Consider the following 13,457-nt stretch of genomic DNA (forward strand, 5'->3'; position numbering starts at 1 on the left):
GAGTTTTTGTTGTTGTTGTTAAACCATTGGCTAGGTGCTTGCTGCCGGTGATGATGATGATGATGATACTGTCACTCTGACTGGCTTGACATTTGTACGGGTGTCAATGCAACACATTTAGTTGAACTGTTGCGCACGCGCGTTTCATTCAAAGTGGGCGTTTATTGAACGTGGCCTTCAAAGAATAACGCAGAGAGAGGGCCCCGGGTGGCCACGTGGGGAAGAAGACAAAGGGTGATGGGGAATGGGAGTATCCGTTTAGATGAAGGGATCCTGAGAAAGAAAGAAAAAATGAATTGCGTAATAAAAATACCCCCTTTGAAAGATGAATGGGGGGACGAGTGGAATAACCCGATAGACTGTGGCTGCAGCGTCAATTGAAAGCGTGCAATGCCAAGCACGAATGATGGCTGCGAAAGTTATGAAACTATCAGTTCTGCACCAGCTGCGCCGCCGTAGCATCCACGTTGAAGTCTGTGCTCCCCCCCCCACCTCCTCCTCCCCGCCACCCCAACACAGCTCACCGCCTCGCGAGGGAAGAGCCACAGGCAGGCGCCAAACCTCACGCTGCTTTGTCGTGAACCTTCTGGACAATTGTATCCCAGGGACCACCGGTCCATAGACGCCCTCCACCCCCACGTCCACCCCCACGTCCACCCCCCTCCCCCACCGCCGATCGCCGTGAATGAAGAGGAGCGCCGTCGTAGCGACCGAATGAAGCGGTCGCCCGGCACCTCGTGGCTCGTCGGATCGAACAGCGGACGTTCGAATGTTGCGCCGGAGTGCGGGCGGGGGAGGGAATGAGGGGGGGGGGGCAGACGTCCGTGCATGTGCGAGGGAGGGGGGTCAATGAACGTGTGAGAGTGTGAAATTTGTCTTTATTCGTAAGTGGCCGAAAACAAAACAAAAAAACTCGTTAATTCCCACAGGAGGGGACCGTCAAAGGGGGGGTCATCACGAGATTCTGTAGTAAGGTCATCGATGTCCGGTGGGGGGTGGGTTTCTTTTTCTCATGTGCGCGCCTGTACGCCCCGGCGCTGTCCGGCGAAGGTCTCTCAGCCCACCGTTGTCTCTCCCCTCCTCCAAATCACTCACCGCGTCACCCCCAACCCTTCCCACCCTATCTCCGCACCGCCGCGTTTATGAGCTTTCGTCGGGGTCTCTCCCAGCCAAACCCGTCTCGCTCCACGTGGCTGCCTTGCGATTGAGTAACTATTTCTCTGCCATTTGTCACTCCCCCACCCCCTTCCTTGACTTTGTTCCGTCGCCAGCAAATGTACAAACAACGATTTAAAGCTTTCGTGACTGCAGGGATTCATCTTCTTGGTTCTTTCGGTAAAGTCACGTAGAATGAAAATAATAAAGTAATAAAAAGAAAACATTTTATTTATTTAATGTTTTACTTTTATTATTTTATTATTTCCATTCTACGTGACTTTACCAAAAGAACCAAGAAGATGTACAAACAACGTTAGCGAAACGTTCACTCCGTCGCTTCCCCGGGAAGACACACAGGAGTCAAACGTCAAATTTGTCTCGAGCAAGCACGGTGGGTGGGATGGGGACCCCCCCCCCCCCCCCCATTGCGAGGCACTGTGTTTGGCAGCCCTGCAGTCACTTTTGGGCATTCCACGTGTCTATGGCCGGGGGGTGTAGGGTCTCCATTGGACAATAATTGCTGACGGGGGGTTGAAGTTTGCCTTGTTTAAATAATTGTTACCGGGAATCATTGACTCGAACGGCCCTTTGGTCAATATTTGAAATGTTATTTCATGTTCGGGATTAAACGAACCTCATTAGTTATGTATGTGATACACATGCTGAATCCATGTACATAGCTGTCAACCCGTACGGTTTAGCCGTATTTTTTTGTTCAGAAAAATTGCGTTTTCAGATCCATACGGCGGCGCACAGCCGTTTCAATGCGGGCAACATTTTTTTGTGTCTATTTGTTTGTGTTTCTGCCTTGTGATGGGACTTGGTAGCATGAACGTTGAGGTTTATAAGTGGCACATGGTGACCAATCGGGTCTGAATTCGTCTGTAATAAGATAGGCACTGATAAGGGGTATGCATATATTCATTTATTTATCCAGGATTGGGGCGATCAGAGTCGAAAGGCTGCTCTTCAAGAGAGGCCAGCATTGACATCGTTTGCCATTATGAAATCATTGTATTGCAACGGGTAGAAATTGAATGAATAAAACTCCTTGTCGATGGATGGATAAATAATTAATGCGATCCATAATAAAGGTTTTTGGGTTAGATCGCATAAGTATAAATGTGTCGTAGCCCTCCACCACCCGAAATAGCCAATTAGTAAGGGATTTGTCACGTAAACAAAACGCCAATTAGTTACTACTTCAGACCACCGCTGTGTTGAAGAGTAAATCCACAACATTTACAATTTGAGTAGTACGACGTTTCGCTGGTAATTACATCCAGCATCATCGTGCGATTTGCCAGAATAGTTACGACACATTTACACTTGCGCGAGCTAACCCCAAAACCTTTATTTTGAATAATGTTTGGTCGCGAAAGCCGCCGTGTCAAATTAATACGATCCTATAAATAATTGCAAAAGGGATATGTTTTATGACCCACTTGCTGTACTGCCATCTACTGGCTCCTTTGTAAGCTTGCAAGACGGTCACGTGAGCTTGCGCGCGAGCCGTGCGGTAATCGATTCGGACGTGTTTGGTTCACAATTCATGCATTGCATCCGGCACCAAAATTCGCCCTGCCTGATGTGAGCGGAGGCTTCAGGCGGGGACAGCATCGGCTATCCGAGTGTATATACACGCGCCAACATTGTGCAACGATTGGTGGCCAGGGTAGCAAGCCCCGCGTGTGAGCCCGTGATGAATCCCGGTGTCATTTCCCCCCCATCGTAGCCACCCTGTAATTTATGCAGGGCATTCGTTAACCGCGGCGCACAGTTGTGCCACCACGCGGACGGCGAGGTGCCTCCCTGACATTATTCATGAGAGCAGGGAAATTGTTTGCCAGTTTCGCAGCCCGACTATGACTCTGGGAGAGACGTATTTCCATTATTCGTTTTGACGCTTGGGTTACAATCCTCGGGTTGTGATTACAATTACATATCCCCCCCCCCCCCCCGCTCTTGTGCATGATAGTCAATGCTGTCACTGCTCTTGGAGTGAGAGAAAAAACCTAACCCGATGAACCTGCAGTTTAATTGTGTTGCCCCCCAGCTGTCTAGGCAAGTTGCAAACTATGGGCAGGCGCGTTCTGTTAATTGGAATGGAGCTGCGTTTGATGTCCCTTTGCCCCCCTCCCCCCTCTCTCTCTCTCTCCATGTTAACTTACGGGAACTACAATGAAAGATTTTTGGGTCACTGTCGTTGACAAGAGGGCAAGCATTTCTTAACCTTTTACGGCAACTTTTTTCTCTGGGTGTCTCGTGCAGATTTTTTTAAACGTCGGCTTTTTAACATTCAACGCTGGTTTTGCTTCTGACCTTCACTTTCTGTGGGTAGCATTTGCTGAGCGTTTAAAAATCCTAGTCCTCTGTGAAAAGAGGGAGAGGGAAAAAATGAAATAAACGGGTGAATGGATTCCAGGAAAATAGCTGGCTCAATGGATCGATGGGTGCATGAATTAATGTGCGTGGGAATTAATTGAACTTAATGAGGAATTAATTCAGAAACGCTAATTATTGTGCCGGTTCATCTTGGCGGAGTGGTCTTAATTTTACGGTCAGGTGATTTGGGTCCAGGCTTGAGTCAAACACTTTCATCTGTGTTGTTTTAAAGGTAAGAATGCTCCGGACTTGTAAACGGATGGTTAGGGGGGATCATGTCCTCTTCCACTGTTGACTCAGCTGTCATCCTACTCTGGTTTGAAAAAAAAAACACCGAGTGCCACTCGGTGAGAAGTCAACAATGATCATCTTGTGGAGAGACTAGTCCTTGCCACGGGAACGTTTATCTTCTATCAACTCGCTCAATACTGGTGATTTGAAATGCGTGGTACCTTGCGTCTTGGTCCGGAAAGCACTTTGATTTTTTTTTACAAGCGAGTCCGAGCTGTTACTGGATAATATTAATGGTACATAGGGGTGTGCTACTGACAAACAGCAGGGAGGTAATGCTCCCAGCCTTGAGTAGACCACCAACTCGATGGAGCTGACAAGGCTGATGAGCATTGTACATAAAATGCGGTGGTCACATGAAATGCATGCAAGGCATGATAGGAGTCTTGCTTTCTGCTGTTTGAGCAGCTCCCCTTTGTGTGGCTGTTGTTCAATCTCGTGCAATCTGTCCACTTAATATTTTACTCCAATCAAAATGAAGCATTCATCGACAGATTAACATATTAATTGAGGAGTCGATAATCGCAGCCTTAAATTGTATGCCCTTGGTAGGTCCCAGCACATATTGCAAATTGAAAATAATAATAATAAAATAATATTGTTATTTTACAAGGTAAGGCCCGCTGAGCTATATCGCTCTTTTTTTCCGAAGCAACCTGGCCACAAATGATAGCCCAATGAAGTGGCTTATCACGTGGAAATGTATAGCAGCCATATACTCTAAATGCAGGGAGGACCTGCAGAAAAACCAGAGGACCTGCAGAAAAAAACGACACGACCACGGGGAGAGAGACACGCAAACTCCAAATATAGAGCAGGTATCGGGGTCTGGATCGAACCCACGGCCTCCTGCGTAACGTCTCGCCACCGCAGCACATTGCCTTGGCAGGTTCCCTGCGAAATATTATTCCAAGGCACGTTTCATTCTTTAGAACTGATTCGACTCTGTGCTCACTGGTTCCGTGGCGTGTGCGCTCCGCTGCTAGACCGAACCCCAAGCGAATGCCCGCCAGTGGCCCTCCGCATCACCGTTGAGGAAGGCATTTGCGAAATAAAGTGGGGTTTGTGTTCGGTGAATTGCTAGAAGGGGATGACAAAGCCAGAGGAGGGTTTATGCCCAGCAGGAGTTGGGATAATGGCATCAACTCATGCAGTGGTGGAACACGACGGATTGTGCCATTGCAGCACCATGATGGGACTGGCTACGACGCGGGGAGGTGTTCATCCAGCAGTGGCTCGGTAACGGTTTGATGGTAATGATTATACTGTTGATGACAGAAACAATGGTAAGTATAATGAGGTTTTAATTGTTATTGTTTACAAAATGAACAAGGCATTTTATTGACTTGATTCAGGAAGTTAAAGTTCATTTATTAGGTATAGCCCTGTGAGCCATTCGGCTCTTGAATCGGGTGCAACCGCAACAAAAACAAAAACATGAACAAAAAACATCTTAAAGTGAATATGTGCCCGAGTGCAAGCAGAAAATCAATAAAAAAAGACAGCAAAATATTGCAAAAAAAGCACCGCATGTGATTGGAGTCGTAGAAGTGCAGATGCGGGATAAGCTGTCGTAAGAACCGCAGTTGTTTCTTGGTGACATGCGGCTTCATGCGCGCCAGCTGTTGAGCAAATTCCGGTAAGACACAAAGAGCGCGAGACAAGAGTGAGTGAGAGAAATAACGAGAGAGGAGGTAGGGGAGAGAGAGAGAGAGGAATCAAAGCGACGTTCGCGCACGAGCGTCGCCCACTTAGATGCGGTCGTGCACCGTTAAGTCGGGGGCCGACTTTTGTGGTCGGGATTCTGCCCCGAGGAGACGGCCGCGCGCACGAGCCTCGACGCCACGTTCGAGGGGCTCCGGGTCGTGCGCAGCAAAGAGCGCGCGGCAGAGATTAAAAGAGAAACGGGGCACGTGATGAGCAGATGTGCGAAACACTGAACGAGGACGAGTGGACATTGACTCTCGCTTGTTATGCCCCCCTCCTCCTCATCCCGGCGTCTGCGGTGGCTCTCATCTCTGTCGGTGTTTGCGCGCCGATCCAATGGTGGTGCCTCTTCCCCCCCCCCCCCCTATTCCCATTGCGTGCGCGGAGTCGCTTTCGTGTCGTCGTTTGGTTCTTCCGTGCGACGATAACAGTGCTGCTGCTGCTGCCGCCCCAAGGCCAGTTCCCTTCAATGACAGAGGGAGAAAAAGTAAAAAATAAATTTGCTGCCGCACAGTCATCGCTGGGCGATCGCTTATCTCCATTACGCGCAGTTATACGTTCCAGTAGTGTGGACAAACACTGTGGGAAAAAAATTGATGTTAAGTCCTCAATCACGTCCCTAACGCTTTGGCTATCTCACAAGTCAATGCTTTTTCACGAGTTTGGGGGGTCATGACGCGGTTGAAAACGCATTGCAGCACTTGTGGTGAATATAGAGGTCACAAATTAATTGCGTTTAAACTTCTCACCTCCTCCCCCCCTACCCAAGGCTAAGGCTTTTGTTCCGTGACTTTCCTGTCATTTGTGGACCTGGCCCTTCCCTGTTATCCGACGGTCAATTATTCATACATTAACTACGTTCATCATCCGTGGGCCAGCAGTGTCACAAAGAAGTGGTTGCCGTAGCCACTAATTATGTTAATCGTTTTGACCATTGTCTCCGTAGTGCAGTAAAAAAACCCGTGTGATAACGATGGGCGCCATGGTGGAGAGATGTTCATTACTTTGCCTGTTATACAGGAGGTCGTGGGTTCGACGCTGACGCCTGCTGTATATTTGGAGTTTGCATGTTCTGTCTAGTCTGGTGGATTTTTCTCGGGATCCTCCGCTTTTTCCCTCCACGTTTAGAAACAAACATTTTTGAGTATTTGGCTGCTATAAATTGTCACGTTATAAGACACTTCAATTGAGCTATCATTTGTGTCCAGGTCGCCTCCGAAAAAGAGCTACATAGCTCAATGGGCCTTACCTGGTAAAATAAAAAATAAATAGTTTACAGTTTTAGTTGATGGTTTTATAGTTTATGATGATGCTGGTGGATTGATGACGAAGATGCTGATCATGATGACTATGATGATAACAATCGTTATCTTGCCATTGCTGTGCAGCCCCTGACTGAGCACTGGCAAAGTCGTTTTTGTGCTCGACGTGACCACGTGGACACGGAGAGATTGCGTCCGAGAGAATGACTGCCAGGGTGCTGTGGCCATGACATGTTAACTCCCTCGCCTGGTATGCAGGAGGTTGTCCATTCCATGCCAGACCCTTGATGCCTGTTGTATATTCGGAGCTTGCATGTTCTCTCTCCCCCCGTGGTAGCGTGGAATATTTGTGGGCAGCTTGCTACTCAAAAAGAGCTGCGTAGCTCAGTGGTCCTTACCTGGTAAAAAAAAATATATAGAAAGTTTTAGTTTATGTTCACTTTCAGGAGGGAGATTGCAGCTTTCCGGGATTAATGAGAAATTATGTGAGGGAGGCCTTAATCCAGCAATAGATAAGACGATGTTTGACAGTGATGAACATCATGCAGATGGTTGAAGAGCTGATGATGATGAAAAGTACAAACGTAGCAAGGAGGCTGAAGAATACGATTTGGGGGTGGCATTGCCACCACGACACTGGGGTTGTGCCCGAAGGTTCGACACGGAACGCTGCGCTACACCACAGCTCTGCGCACCTTCCACATCTTCCATCCTGTTATCCGCATGTATTTGTGGATGAGAGAAGTCGAGCAGGAAACTACTCCTATTATCCGTGTCCATCAAAGCGCCAGTGAGTTTACCCAGAAGCGCTCCCTGCAAACGCTGATGAAGTGAGAGGAAGTACCTGCAGCTGACGGCAAAATTAGTTTTTCTTTCAATTCATCCGATGGCGCTTGTGAAGGAGGAGGCATTCAACCGGGCGGAGGACCGATGTGAATGTCACAGTGGATTGTTACAAACGTGGTTTGATGAATGTGTTGTTGTGAGCCAAAGTATCGAGTTTAATCCATGAATCAATGCATTCTTACACCCCGAAGAAGGATGGTTAATTACTTGTTAAATGCAGGATACGGTAATCGAGATTTAAAGGTTTTCACGGCCAGCGAAGTTGATGTCCATTGCTCCTCTTCTCTGAGACTCACCTGACACACTGACATCTTTGCAGTATCCCACCCACCCAATTGTTTATTTTTTATTTTAGTCGTTTTGGCGACCCAGTTCACTTTTTGCAAGCGAAGCCTCATCCTGGCCTCACGAATTCTCACCTTGGTTTGGGGTGCCATGGTGGTGAGATGTTAACAACCTCGTCTGATATTCAGGAGGTCGTGGGTTCGATCCCGACCCTGACGACTGCTGCTGTATATTTGGAGTTTGTGTGTCTCTCTCTCTCTCCCTGTGGTCGCGTGGATTTTTCTCCGGGTCCTCTGGGTTTTCCCCTCCACATTTAGAATCAACGTGCGTTTAGAGTATTTGGCTGCTATACATTTCCACGTGATAAGCCATTTCGCTGAGCTATCATTTGTGATGGCCAGGTCGCTTATAAAACAGATCTACACAGCTCAGTGGGCCTGACCTGGTAAAATAAAAAAAGATATATATAGTTAATCGTTTTTGTTCATGGTTTTATAAGTTATGATAATGATGGTGGATTGATGACAAAGATGCTGATGATGATCGTTGAGTTTTGAGTTTAAAACCATTTCGACCTTGAGCTAGTCTCTGCGTGGCCGCTCCAGGACCTCCGTAGGTATCATCCCCCCCCCTCCTCCACCGTGCACGTTCCCAGCCAGCGCAACGTCATCATCTGCAACAGTTGCCTCCTCGTAGTCTTCTCGCCCTGTGTTGCCATCACCGCCGATGAAAGGTCGCCGCGATCGGCCCCGATCCCGTCACGGGACTCAGAATTAGGTGTAGGTGAGCATGAATGACTTAGTAATAGTAATAGGTTTTTACCCTTTTATCTGGCACCAAAACTAACACCTTTATACAAGGGATCATGTTTGCATTTTGACTTGCAAGTTTTTGTGGTTATTGCAAACATGATCCCTTGTATAAAGGTGTCAGTTTTGGGGCCAGATAAAAGGGTGAAAACCTTTTACTGCATCTTGCTACTGGCAAAGGCGGTCTCATAACATGAATGACTTGTTGTACTGTACTCTCTTGTATGTGTGTTCCCACGGCTAAGGTCAACGCCTTTTCGACAACCCGCACTGAGCAGTGTGGCGAAGTTAATTAAATTACCCCCTCCCACCACCCACGCGGTGTGGGAAGGCCCTCATCCAGCAGTGGAATGACAACAGCGCTGTACGTGTGTACGTGCACGTTTTTCCATTGAATACCTACCTCGGGTCTGCATGCACGTTTCCTCCTCTGACGAACCAATGAAAGTCCAGTTTTATGGCACGAGCAGCAACAGACATTTCTGCCGGCTGATATAGCTGCCTCTTAACATTGAAGTTTCCCTCTTAACATTGAAGTACACCTCTGTACTCTTTAAAATTGGTGTATTATGTCCATCAGTAAACCGAGCCTGCACAAAATACTTCTCTTGATATCACAGCCCCTGGCAATTATGCACATTACTGCTGAATGACACTGAGTGCTCCCGTGTTTAGTTTGTCATTCACTACCGATGCCTGTGCATGAAGGTGCACGATGCCTGTGCGGAACCACCGCGGTCCATCGCGGTTTTTGTTTATTTTATTCACCCTGAAGTCTGCAGTGCCCAGGTTCGGTACTTTGAAACCGCCGGAAGCTGTAATGGGATCTAAACTCACAGCTGGCATCGTCTGGGGAGGTTGGTTGGGTGTTTCTTTTATAGGTCAGACCACCGAGCAAGAACGAACCAATATCTTGTGATCTGTGGTTAAACCGGGTTTTCAAGTGGAGCGAGTTTGATGGTCTCCGATTGGACACCAAATTACTGCCCCAAAGCATCATGTTAAATTTGCTTTGGCATTTTGGCTAATATCCACGTCCCTGAGAATTTAAAGTGCATGGTGTTTCAAAGAGATGGATCCAATTTCAAAGCAGCACTGCTTTGAAATCTGGTCCATCTTTTTAAAACACCCTGTCGAGTTTGTTGCCTCTCATGTAGTAGAGTTTATGGGAAATGTTGCCTGTAATGAGACCACTTTGAATATTGTTCTAATAATAATATTGGATCACTAAAATTTGCATATACAGATGACCTTGCCCTGGCAACGCAATGAGCCACTGTCAACGACATGGCATCCACTCTGAATCAAGACCTAACCAACCAATGGGAGTATATTTGTGGAAATGGAAGCTCAGGTCATATCCCCACAAAACATCAGTTCCTGCATTTCATCTTGATCACGGGAGCGCCAAGCAACACTCGCAACCTTCTGCGTCATCACTGCTTGACACGACCCCCCCGACTCCAGCATGTCTCGGAGTGCACCTGTAACCAAGGCCGTAGCCAAGGAGTCAACATTGGGGGGGACCAAATCTATTTCATAGCAATATAATGGGGGGGGGGGACATTTTGAGCATATTTCAATATTGGGGGGATGTGTCCCCCCCCCCCCGCCCCCAAATATCTATTATAATTACGGCCTTGCCTGTAATGTACGCTAACCTGAAAATGCAGCCACAGAGACCAAAATCAAAAGTCAACCTGGTCCAGAAACTTCTAAGCACAAGCTGGGGCGCATCGGTCCCCACTGCTAAAGGCATCAACGATGGCTCTTGTGTATATCAGAGGTCGCAAATGGGTTTTGATTCCTTACCCGTACCCGGCCGCACCCGTACCCTACCCGTACCCGGCCGGGTACGGGTATCGGGTACCTGATTGCGACCTCTGGGATGAAGCCATGTTGCAGGCGCGGGTGGGTTGATTCTAGGAACTTGAATTGTGAGGAGAGAGAAGACGTTGGGAAATGAGTGACAAACAGTTACTCACCAGTGACTCGCGGTCTACCCGTACCCGTGAGCACCAGGGTCCGGTAAGGTACGGGTATCGGGTACCCGGTTGCGACCTCTGGTGTATACTCTGTAGCCGAGTACTGTGCACCAGTGTGGACCAGAAGCAGTCACCACGCGACTTGTCCACGTCCAACTGGACACTGCGATGAGGTGCATCACTGGAACCCTCAAGTCGTTAACCGCAACACCCGGGCTGCCCCCGGTGCGGTCACAAATCTCTCCCCCCCCCCCTCCCCCACCCATCTGCCACGACGCTGTAATCCGGTGAGTCTTGCGAATCGGGGAAAACAGTCGCCTTCCCATTCATCAGGACCTCCATAACGACCCTCGTCATCGCTTGAAGTGACGCGAGCCCCTTTTGGACCCACGCGCTTAACCCGAAACAATCATGCGAATTCAACTCCAATGAAGCTTGGAAAGCTGAATAGAGTTTAAAAGGACTTGCAAACAAACACCTTGTCGTGAAACATCCAACGCGGAAAAATCCCTGGTTTTGATCTTCCACGAAGCTACTCTTGGTCCACCCTAAACGGCATCCACTGCACAAACCGTGGTAGCAAGTGCGGATACCTGATCCACAAATGGAAAATGAACAACTTTGCAGTGCGACTGTGGTCATCCAGGACAGACCGTACAACGTATTCTAGATTTGAAGCTTTCGTGACTGCAAGTATTCATATTCTTAGGTTTTTTCGGTAAAGTCACGTAGGTAAAAAATCTAAATTAATAAAAGTTAAATATTTTATTTTAATTTTATTAATTTAGATTTTTTTACCTACGTGACTTTACCGAAAAAACCTAAGAATACGTACAACGTATGACGACGCAATGCCCCGATGCACAGATACGTCGGAGACATCGCGACGATCATACACTCCACCGCTCCTGAAGTGGTTGTCTGGCTTGACCACCTGAATGTTAAATTGCAGTCGTTGCTCTGCATCTCCATCATCAGCCATATGAAAGAAGAAGCATATTCTTCTGGAGCAGTCCAGGGCACGGTGCTCTATAATATTTCTGAATGGATGTTCTATCCCGTCAAACAATGTTGGTAGCACAGTTGGAATAAATTGGAAGTGCCAATTGTTTTGTAAACAGAAAACTTGCATCATCCGCTTGCGTCTCATCTCCCCAGGTTTCAATAATGATCGTGTTCTCTACATCCTATCCTTCCCTTGGCTCTTCGTACAAATTGAGCATGACATTGAACATTAGGGCATTTAACAATCACAATACTTTCTGACAGAATAAGCTGATTGCAAGGAAAACAATATATACAAGCACATACTTGGCAAGATTACCCAATTCAACTCCTGAAGATGCTTGCAGGCTTGAGTAAGAATAGTGCATAATGGGTGACCACCACCGTGCTTGCATAACAGGTGTTATAGGCTGCGGGGGGCTACGTGGTGGGCAGCAGTGGTAACTGCGCAGTAGTGGGCGGCAAACACGTGACCGCATGCTGCCCCATCCTGCAGAGCCGCACTTGGAGTCGGCTGACGTTTGTGTGCGTCAACGCCCTGCACGCCGTGGACGAGATGATGACTCCCTCACCTGGTAGACGGGAGGTCGTGGTTTCGCTCCCGACGCCTGCTCTGTATTTGGAGTTTGCTCGTCTCTCTGCTCTGTGACCGCGTGGATTTTTCCCCAGGTCCTCCCGTTCTTCCCTCCACGCGTTCATCGACGTGCGTTTTTACGGCGTTTGGCAGCGATACATTTCCACCTTGATAAGCCACTTCGTTGGGCTATCATTTGTGGTCCGGTCCCTCCTTTGAAAAAGAGATATGCAGCTGAGTCGGCCTTGCCTGGTGAAATGAAAAAATAGTTTATAGTCGAATAGTTTACGGTGTATCTTCTTGGTTCTTTTGGTAAAGTCACGTAGAAGGGAAATAATAAAATAATAAAAATAAAACATAATAAAATAATATATGATTTAAATGTTTTATTTTTATTATTTTATTATTATTTCCCTTCTACGTGACTTGACCGAAAGAACCAAGAAGATGAATCCCTGCAGTCACGAAAGCTTTAAATCGAAAAGTTTACGGTTTGTTTAAAGCCGTCCGAGCTTCATGCAACTGCGCCTACACGCATGGTAAGAGGGGACGCATGCCACGCCGATGGTGACTCGCTGCTGGGTGTGAAGTGTGCGTGAGGTGTGAGGAGTGGGTGAGTGTGGGGGGGAGGGGGGGTCAGACATTTGTGACGATGTGTGACCAGGGGGGGTTTGAGAAATGTGACGTCACATAAAATGCGCAACTTTAAATAAATATGGACAACACTTTCTACTTAATTAAATAAACTTTTTAATAAATGTTTTCTCTTACAACATCAGAGTGCAGCGCCACATTAAATACGCACTACAATGACAATAGTTTAAAGCGATTTGAAGGATGTTTTATATTTTTGAGGGGGGGGGGGTCTGACTTTTTGTGACGCCGTGTGATGATGGGGGGGGGGGGCGAGATCAAAAATCGTCCAAAATCGCGTGACGTCTTTTATGGACGGGCGCCTAAGGTGTGAGCGAGGCTAGCGAGTAAGGATTGGGGCGTTGTGTTGTGAGGCATGAGGTTCTTTCTCTCTCTCGGCTTGCCCTGCAGTGTGCGCGTGTTTGCCGCACGCCGCTTTGATTGACCTCGTGCCCCTGACCCCACGCCATCGTCGTCGCCTTCACGACGACACCTGCTGCCCATTACAGCTGTTTAT

General features: G+C 47.7%; 1 protein-coding gene across 3 annotated transcripts in view; it reads left to right on the top strand.

Moving 5' to 3' along the window:
* The window catches only part of LOC133354371 (mannosyl-oligosaccharide 1,2-alpha-mannosidase IA-like), a 428,294-nt gene that overhangs the window by 18,952 nt on the left and 395,885 nt on the right, over positions 1-13,457 (top strand). The gene's annotated exons all lie outside the window — the stretch shown is intronic.

Source organism: Lethenteron reissneri, chromosome 6 (assembly GCF_015708825.2).
Source record: "Lethenteron reissneri isolate LAM-NWPU_2019-01 chromosome 6, ASM1570882v1, whole genome shotgun sequence".
NCBI lineage: Eukaryota > Metazoa > Chordata > Hyperoartia > Petromyzontiformes > Petromyzontidae > Lethenteron > Lethenteron reissneri.